Below are 10212 nucleotides of genomic sequence, written 5' to 3'. Positions count from 1 at the left end.
CGTGAATGGATCCACCTGCAGAAGTGTCCAGTGACATCTTTGATAGCTCAGATAAACCATCATAGAATATATCCAAGATGGTCCATTCTGAAAGCATGTCAGAAGGACACTTTTTGGTCAACTGTTTGTATCTTTTCCAAGTTTCATAGAGGGATTCACCTTCCTTCTGTCTGAAGGTCTGAACATCCACTCTAAGCTTGCTCAGCTTTTGAGGAGGAAAGAACTTGGCTAAGAAAGCCGTGACCAGCTTATTTCAAGAGTTCAGGCTATCTCTGGGTTGAGAGTCCAACCACACTCTAGCTCTGTCTCTTACAGCAAAAGGGAAAAGCATGAGCCTGTAGACTTCAGGATCTACTCCATTAGTCTTAACAGTATCACAGATCTGCAAGAATTCAGTTAAGAACTGAAAAGGATCTTCAGATGGAAGTCCATGAAACTTGCAGTTCTGCTGCATCAGAGAAACTAATTGAGGTTTCAGCTCAAAGTTGTTTGCTCCAATGGCAGGGATGGAGATGCTTGTTCCATGTAAATTGCAATTAGGTGCAGTAAAGTCACCAAGCATCCTCCTTGCATTATTATTATTTTCGGCTGCCATCTCCTTTTCCTGTTCAAAAATTTCTGAAAGGTTATCTCTGGATTGTTGTAATTTAGCTTCTCTTAATTTTTTCTTCAGAGTCCTTTCAGGTTCTGGATCTGCTTCAACAAGAATGTTCTTGTCCTTGCTCCTGCTCATATGACAAAGAAGATGGCACAGAAAAATAATAATAATAGAGATCCTTTATACCACAGTATAGGGATCCTTTTGTGAGTGGGAGAAAAGAGGGAGACAAAGAATGTAATGTAATGGAAGAAACACAACTGTGAGGAGGGTAAAGATGTGAGATGAGATGTTAATAGATGAATAAATAAATAGAATAAGATGAGAGAGAAGGAATTTTCGAAAATAAATTTTGAAAAAGAGTTAGTGATTTTTGAAAAAATTTTTTGAAAAAGGTTAGTATTTTTTTTTTCGAAAAAATTTTTAAAATCAAAAATAAAAATAATTAGTTAATAAAAAAGAAATTTTTGAAAAAGAGGGAAGATATTTTCGAAAATTAGAGAGAGAGAGAGTTAGTTAAGTAGTTTTGAAAAAGTTAAGAAACAAACAAAAAGTTGGTTAGTTAGTTGGAACAAATTTTGAAAAGATAAGAAGTTAGGAAGTTAGAAAAGATATTTTGAAATCAAATTTTTGAAAAAGATAAGATGAGAAGATATTTTTGAAAAGATATGATAGGAATTAGTTTTGAAAAAGATTTGATTTTTAAAATCACAATTAATGACTTGATTCACAAGAAATCACAAGATATGATTCTAGAACTTAAAGTTTGAATCTTTCTTAACAAGCAAGTAACAAACTTGAAATTTTTGAATCAAAACATTAATTGATTATGTTATTTTCGAAAATTTGATATAAAAATAAGAAAAAGATTTTTGAAAATTATTTTTGGAATTTTTGAAAATAACTAAGAATTTTGAAAAAGATTTGATTTTTGAAAAAGATTTTGAAAAAGATAAGATTTTCAATTGAAAATTTGATTTGACTCATGAGAAACAATTTGATTTTAAAAATTTTTGAAAAAGTCAATCCAAATTTTCGAATTTGATGAGAGAAAAAGGGAAAGATATTTTTTTTATTTTTTTTTATTTTTGAATTTTTATGATGAGAGAGAAAAACAACAAAAAGACTCAATGCATGAAAATTTTGAATCAAAACAATGAATGCATGCATGAATGATATGAATGTCAAGATGAACACCAAGAACACTTTGAATGTCAAGATGAACATAAAGAACATATTTTTGAAAAATTTTTATGCAAAGAAAACATGCAAGACACCAAACTTAGAATTCTTTAATGCTTAGACTCTAAGAAATGAAAAATGCACATGTAAAACAAGAAAAGACACAAAATATGAAAACATCAAGATCAAACAAGAAGACTTACCAAGAACAACTTGAAGATCATGAAGAACACTATGAATGCATGATATTTTCGAAAAATGCAAGATGCATATGCAAGTGACACCAAACTTATGATATGACTCAAGACTCAAACAAGAAACACAAAATATTTTTGATTTTTATGATTTTCTAATTTTTTTTGGATTTTTATTTTATATTTTTCGAAAATTATTTAGAAAGAAAGAAAAATAAGGATTCCAAAATTTTTAATATGAATTCCAGGAATCTTGCCATGTTAGTCTAAAGCTTCAGTCCAGGAATTAGACATGGCTCACTAGCCAGCCAAGCTTTCAATGAAAGCTCCGGTCCAAAACACTAGACATGGCCAATGGCCAGCCAAGCTTCAGCATGTAATTCAGACATGACATACCTGACATACCCTACAGTCGTGTAACAGCTGATGGTTGGAAGCCTCAGTCCAAAAGAATTTAGACATGACTTTACAGCTAGCCAGGCTTCACATGCTTCATGAAACACTAGAATTCATTCTTAAAAATTTTGAATCTAAATTTTTTTTTTTCGAAAACAGGTGAGAAAATTTTTGAAATATTTTTTGAAAAACTTTTGAAAATAAAATAAAAAGAAAATTACCTAATCTGAGCAACAAGATGAACCGTTAGTTGTCCAAACTCGAACAATCCCCGGCAACGGCGCCAAAAACTTGGTACTGTTGCCGGATCAAACTTGGCACTGATGTTACCGGACCAAAAGCTTGCCGAAAACTCAAACAATCCCGGCAACGGTGCCAAAAACTTGGTACACGGAATCGTGATTACACTTTAATTATGTAAAGTTCATTGCTCTTTCTTTCCCTGGAAATGGCGCCAAAAACATGATGCCAAAACCACGGTTCACAACTCCGTGTAACTGACCAGCAAGTGCACTGACGAGATACTCATGCAGTCTTAAGGTAGAATGGAAGTGGTTGTCAGGCACACATTCATAGGGAATGATGATGATTGTCACGTTCATCACATTCAGGTTGAAGTGCGAATGAATATCTTAGAAGCGAAATAAGATGAATTGAATAGAAAATAGTAGTACTTTGCATTAATCTTTGAGGAACAGCAGAGCTCCACACCTTAATCTATGGAGTGTAGAAACTCTACCGTAAAAATACATAAGTGGAAGGTCCAGGCATGGCCGAGATGGCCAGCCCCCAAAACGTGATCAATAGATCAAAAGATAATCCAAAGATGTCTAATACAATAGTAAAAGGTCCTATTTATAATAAACTAGTCACTAGGGTTTACATGAGTAAGTAATTGATGCATAAATCCACTTTTGGGGCCCACTTGGTGTGTGCTTGGGCTGAGCTTTGAGTGCTGCACGTGTAGAGGTCCTTCTTGGAGTTGGACGCCAGTATTTGTGCCAGTTTGAGCGTTCAACTCTGGTTTTGGATCCTTTTCTGGCGCTGGACGCCAGAATTGGGCAGAGAGCTGGTGTTGAACGCCAGTTTACGTCGTCTATTCTTGGCCAAAGTATGGACTATTATATATTGCTGGAAAGCCCTGGATGTCTAATTTCCAACGCAATTGGAAGCGCGCCATTTCGAGTTCTGTAGCTCTAGAAAATCCACTTTGAGTGCAGGGAGGTCAGAATCCAACAGCATCAGCAGTCCTTTTTCAACCTCTGAATCTGATTTTTGCTCAAGTCCCTCAATTTCAGCCAGAAAATACCTGAAATCACAGAAAAACACAAAAACTCATAGTAAAGTCCAGAAATGTGAATTTAACATAAAAACTAATGAAAACATCCCTAAAAGTAACTAGATCCTACTAAAAACATACTAAAAACAATGTCAAAAAGCGTATAAATTATCCGCTCATCAGAGTGTTTACTCGATGATTCAGAAGAAGAAGATATCGATAGAAGCTCTATCCCAACTCCTCATAGATGGATCAACAGAGATCGAGAAGCAGGACATGATCACCTTTTCCAATATTACTTTGCAAATGAGCCGGTGTATAATGCTGACATTTTTCGATGGAGATTTCAAATGAGAAGACATGTGTTCCTTCGGATAGTAGATGCTCTCTCAAATACGTATCCGTATTTCCAATAGAGGGTCGATGCAACTAGGAGAAGAGGCTTGTCACCACTCTAAAAATGTACTACTGCGATACGAATGTTAGCATATGGCATAGCTGCTGATACGTAGATGATTATGTGCGCATAGGCGATAGCACTATAATTGAATGCTTAGAAAAATTTGTTGAAGGTGTCATTTCGGTGTTCGAGGATGAATACTTGCGAAAACTAAATTTAAATGATCTACGACGCCTGCTACAAATGGCGGAAGGTGTGGAAAAATTGACTGCATGTTGGGTAGCATTGACTGCATGCATTGGCAATGGAAAAATTGTCCAAAGGTGTGGAAACGTCTGTACATGAGTGGTTATCGTGGAGTTACAACCATAGTACTTGAGGTTGTAGCATCTTCAGACCTTTGGATATGGCATGCATTCTTTGGAGTTTCTGGTTCAAATAATGATATTAACGTGCTAGATCGTTTACCAGTATTCGATGATATTCTGAATGACCGTGCTCCGGAGGTAAAGTGTACTATTAATGGTAATAACTATACTATGGGATACTATTTAGTAAATGGTATTTATCCTGAATGGGTCACATTTCTCAAATCAATCTCAAAACCACAAAGGGAGAAACACAAGTTATTTGCACAATATCAAGAAGGGCAAAGAAAAGATGTAGAACGAGCATTCGAAGTGTTACAAGCACGCTTTGCAATTATATGTGGTCTAACGCGCTTTTGGAAAAAGAAGAAACTTGCAAATATAATGCGAGCTTGTATGATATTGCATAATATGATTGTTGAGGATGAAAGAGACACTTATGCAGGAAATTTTGCTCAGGGCTTAGAGTATGACGCTGTCGAAAACGGCTTATGACAACCTCAGCTGGGAGAGGAAGATTTTGCACCATACCAACAATTTCTCCAAAGAAATGCGGAACTTCGAAATAGGCGGTAGCATAGACAGTTGAAAGAGGACTTGATTGAACACATATGGCAATTTCACAATACTTGTCATCAACTATAGAGCTTAATTATATTTTTTTGTATTAAGTAATTTTACAAATTAGTATAATTCCGAATTATATACTGTGTATTATTGTTATATATGAATTTTTTTTAATATTAATATATTTTAATATTAAATTATTTTTGAATTTATAAATTTAAATAATATTATTGAAAAAATAGTAACTACATTAATTTTAATTATTTTGATTAATTAATTAAGTGGAACCACAATAAGGACTAAAGTTAGTTTCTACTAATGGAGAAGAGAGAGATGCTTTGAGTTCCTATTTACTGTTTATAACGCAAAAACTGATGTGGAGTTACTTTTTATGACAGGTGAACCATAAATAGAAATTCGGATGAGTTCTCTACTGGAGATGGTCTAAAAACTCAAAATATCACAAAAAATAGTCAGCATAAAATCTTATAATTTGATTTAGCAAGTCTGAATACAACAGTGTAAATCACATGTTGTTGCAATATATCAAGACCTCCAAAATAGGAATTGACTAAACTCTCATAATATGATATGATATTTGAAACTACGGTTGGACCAATAAACAATATGAGCCTCAATGTTAGTCCTAATGGTGGAATAAGGCCAATCATCCTGCAGCTTTAAACGAAATCATTGCTAATACAATTTTCTCATGCTCACGACTAGCACAATCTTCTTGAAACAGAAGATCGTAGTCGTTGGATCAACATTGAACCAAAAAACAATGACAAGTCAAGTAAGACATGCTACATGAAATTTATGCCCAGTGCAACAAGAATATATAAATAAAGTAATGAAAACAAGTTAGAAAGGTGTCATCTTACACAAGTAATAAAGTGTAAAACTTTCTAGAGGAATCAGATCAATAGTTGTCACAAGATACACATTATTATATTCATTATTGATGTACTTTCCATCATTTATGACACTGCATTCCATATCTAAAGTTTGTTATCAACTAGTCCACGGATAACGAAAATTTCACAAAAAACACACCTCTCGCAAAGTGTCATTATCTTAATCATGCTGATCATGCTTATAAAACATATATACCAACTTAAAAAAAAACAAAATTTAGTGAATGTAGAACATAGATCAACAAGACCATCCATCATGGATGTAGCACAAGAGTTAGGAAGATTAAAGGACTACCTCACTAATCCAAATTCTTCACGCAGATCAGAAAATTCAGTCAAATAGTTATTAATTTAGAATTTAAATTTTGATATTATGCCAATCAACCTTCTATAAATTTGTAGAACAAGATGAATCTGCTGCTATAACTGAACCAAATCTAATAATACACAAAATACAATAAAATAAAATTCATGTCAAGAATTCAAAATACTCAACCACTAATACGAGGTCAAAGTCACTTTTATGAAATAAGATAATCAGCACTTTGAGGATTTGTCATAATTCATAACTTAAATTAACACATTGAGGATTAACAGATGACTTACTGCACAACTGCACAACGACGGTGACGATGATGATAGCTAACACGGCAAGCAAAGGTAGCAACAACTAACCCATTCAATCTCATTAAATCATTTCTCTAATTAATCACTTTATAGATTGACCAGCCAAAATTTTCTAAATCCTCAATTTTAATATAATACTCCTAAAGTCCTCAACCATTTATAAAAAAAATTCTTATAAATCAAAACTTAACTACATCCTGTCTCAAATATCTCTTTTACCTTCAACTCCATTACCTAACTCTATTAACACTATTTTCTCTCACACTTCCATAATCCAAACTCGTGGTTTTATAAAATAATTTGCTTCTTTAAAGCTTCAACTAATTAAAATAAATTTTTTTTCATCGTTATTTAAAATTAGATAAGTTAAATCGTAAACCATTTTCACAAATTGAAATCACAGAACTCATTTTTCATTTAAACCAAACTTTCAAAGCTCTTTAAATTCTTACAAAAATTCTAGTAGAACTTCCCCTAACAACCAGAGTTTATCACTCCTCACGGGTTCCCTCAATTCAACCTCAACTCAACAAAATCAACATTTCAGTACTCAGAATGCTCCAAACTAAACACTTTATGTTCCATTAGTTGCCGAATCAGTTGCACGTTCATTGGCTTGTGTTTCATGTTATCTTGTAGAGCTTGCAAGGACATGCTTGCAGGTAGTTGATTTGAAATCCTAAAATGTGGATTCATTACATGATTTTGCTACAAATTCTTGATAGCTCCTCTAAAGTGTTTACGAGTTTTTTCAGTTGAGCTGAATTGAATTACTCATTTTTTTCCACTTGCATGTTCTATCTCTCTGTTTAGGCATTTAAAGCAACCGGAAGTGGGAAGTATCCGGGGTTTTTAAGACATTGATTGGAGCCATCAACCCAATCAGGGTTACAGAGAGATTTCAAAGTTGGAAGTGTTTTTCTAGCATCTTTCTCTCTTTCACTTCTGAGTTATTACGTTTTATGGTAGATTTTTCCAACATGTCTCTTACAAAGGAGTTAGTATGCTGTTACTGTTACACATGATTATATCTGTTATAATTTTGTTACCTCAATTAATAATTATTGTGGTTTTGATTATGTTTTCCTCACACTACATAGATACCGTTATTGGTGGACTGGCCTTAGAGCTCAACTTTTTCGTGATGTTCCATACTCTGGAATTTGTTGGTCAACCCTTGAGCCAGTAGGATTTCTACATTCAATGAATAAAATGTATTGCTCATTTGATTTTTTTTATTTTTGACCATAGAGCTTCTTTACAGATAAGAAAAAAAACTTCTTGGCCTCGTGGGTGATGAAGCAACTACAGCCATTATCCTTGGGGCAAATTTTACTGTTGGTTTTATTGCAGGAATGGTCGCAGCTACTGCCACATGTCCACTTGATGTGGCAAAAACTCGACGGTAAAAAGAGGTGGTTTCTTGAAACTAAGCTTTTAGATGATAACTAGGCCAAGACATGACCCTGCCTGGGTCAGGCGGGGCCGACTGGCCCTAGTGTTTGGCCGGCCAAGACAGGCTTTTGGCCGAATAAGGTTAGATAGACTGGCCCTAGTGTCTGGTCACCTAGGAGTCGGGTCTTGCCAGGACAGGCCTCTAGCAAAGTCAGACCGGGTAGACTGGCCCTAGTGCCTTGCCAGCCAAGACAGACCTCTAGTCAAGTTTGCCAGGCAAACTGGCACTAGTATTTGCCTGTTTGACCAGTCAGGACAAGCTCCTGACCAGGTCAGGCTGGGTAGATCATCAATAGAAGTAGCTAACTAGCTGAAATTAGATACAACACAGATTGCTGGCTAAAATCAAACTTGCAGCATCATTATGCTGATTTGGCTCTTAGTTTTAACTCCAGTTAACTAAGCCGCAGACACAATTACATATGCCATGTATACAAGTAATACGCACTTATTCAATGACTATTTTTGGGACTGTGGGGACACTTTTCAAATGTCCACCTTTACATGAATTAATATTTTCATTGCATTTAGAAAATGATGAAATTTTGAATGTAAGTGCAATGTAGCTGGAATATTTATGCATTAGTAAGTTGTTGGGGTTTGGTTTGTCTTAGACAAACATATATAGTTGCATAATTGACCCTTTTTAATGCATGATGATTAAAAATTATTCTTTGCATTAACTTTATGTAATGGTTTGTTGTAATTCTTTTTCTCCGTCCATATTACTAATTTTTATTTTAGAACGTATGCATTTAATTACTGCACATTAATAATGAACACATAGTTTGAGCCTTTGAGTATTCCATGTTCTCTAACATGATCTATTTTTCATTTTCACATAAGGATCATGAAAGGGCATTAAAGATGACAACAAGAACAACATTGATAGAGATTTGGAGGTAGGTGCATTTTTATAAGCTGATGATTGGTCCCCCATATCATTACATTTAGATCATAAGCTTTGGACTAACATTGGAACATTTCTTCTTAGGACAGGGATGGAGGATTGAGAGGGCTATTCATAGGTGTTGGTCCCCGTGTAGGCCGCGCCGGTCCATTAGTTGGTATAGTTGTATCATTCTATGAAGTTGTCAAGCATGCCTTGCACATAGACAGAAGACTCCAAAAGACGACGGCGATGGTGCTACAGACTCTGAAGATGACTATGACGGTGCTCTGAGTTTAGAAGACGATGGTGGCACTGCGAGCTCAAACAACGACGCTAGCACTGCGAACTTAGAAGACGACGACGTCGCGAAAGGAGAAGGTGTTGTGTTGTGCGGTGCTTCTGGCTGAAAAGTGTAGCTCAGTAACCATTTGAGAAGGTGAAAATGGTCACTTGTGAGGCTGAGTTAGGGTTAGTGAGGGTAGAGTACTTTAGTAACCTTTTAATTAGCGACCGATTTAGTGACTAATTAGTTATAACATTATTATAAAGCAGTCGCTAAGTTAAAAATAACGATCGATTTAGTGACCAATCACTTTAAATTTGTATCTATATTTAGTTGCTAAATCGGTAGCTATTTTAACTATTAGCAACCAATTTAGCGACCACCAGCTTAGCGACCAACCTTTTTCAGTTTAATTCTCTATTGGTTGCAAAATTGGTCAGTAAATTAAAAAATAGCAACCAATTTGTGACTAACAATTCCAAGCGTTACTTCCTCATTTCGGTTGATAATTTGGTCGCTAAGTTGAAAAATAGCGACTGATTTTAGTAACCAATTTTATGTTACTCGTATAAAAATCTTATCAGTCACTAAATCGATCGCTATTAGTGCCCGATTTTTTTTTTGTCATTAAAATTGGTCGCTAATTGTAATTTAGCAACCGATTTAGCGACCAATATTTTTTCAGTCCTTGAAATACTATATCGATTGCTAAATTAGTTGCTATTAGCAACTAATTTTTTCGGTCACTAAAATCGGTCGTGTCGCTATTCTGAAGCTTTCTTGTAGTGTAACCTAACCTAGACTAAGTAATATTTCATCACATAAAGCAATTATTAGTCACTGAGATGAGATTTCAGTGTGAACTGAAAGTTGTTGCTATTGATATTCAAACAAACAACCCGCAGTTCGAATTGGTAAGAAAAAAAATGATAATTTGATAGTAAGGTTTTGTAAGAGGAAAGTGAAAAGGGAAATTGGTATGAAGTGAGACCTAAATGACGAAGTCTTCGAGGATGCCATCTTTGCTGATGCCATGCTCGAGGCAGTGTGATGA

General features: G+C 34.9%; 1 pseudogene; it reads left to right on the top strand.

Moving 5' to 3' along the window:
* Positions 4391-9166, top strand: LOC107636619 (annotated as a pseudogene).

The sequence above is a fragment of the Arachis ipaensis genome, chromosome B04 (assembly GCF_000816755.2).
Source record: "Arachis ipaensis cultivar K30076 chromosome B04, Araip1.1, whole genome shotgun sequence".
Lineage (NCBI taxonomy): Eukaryota > Viridiplantae > Streptophyta > Magnoliopsida > Fabales > Fabaceae > Arachis > Arachis ipaensis.
This window is presented reverse-complemented; position numbering and strand designations above follow the sequence as displayed.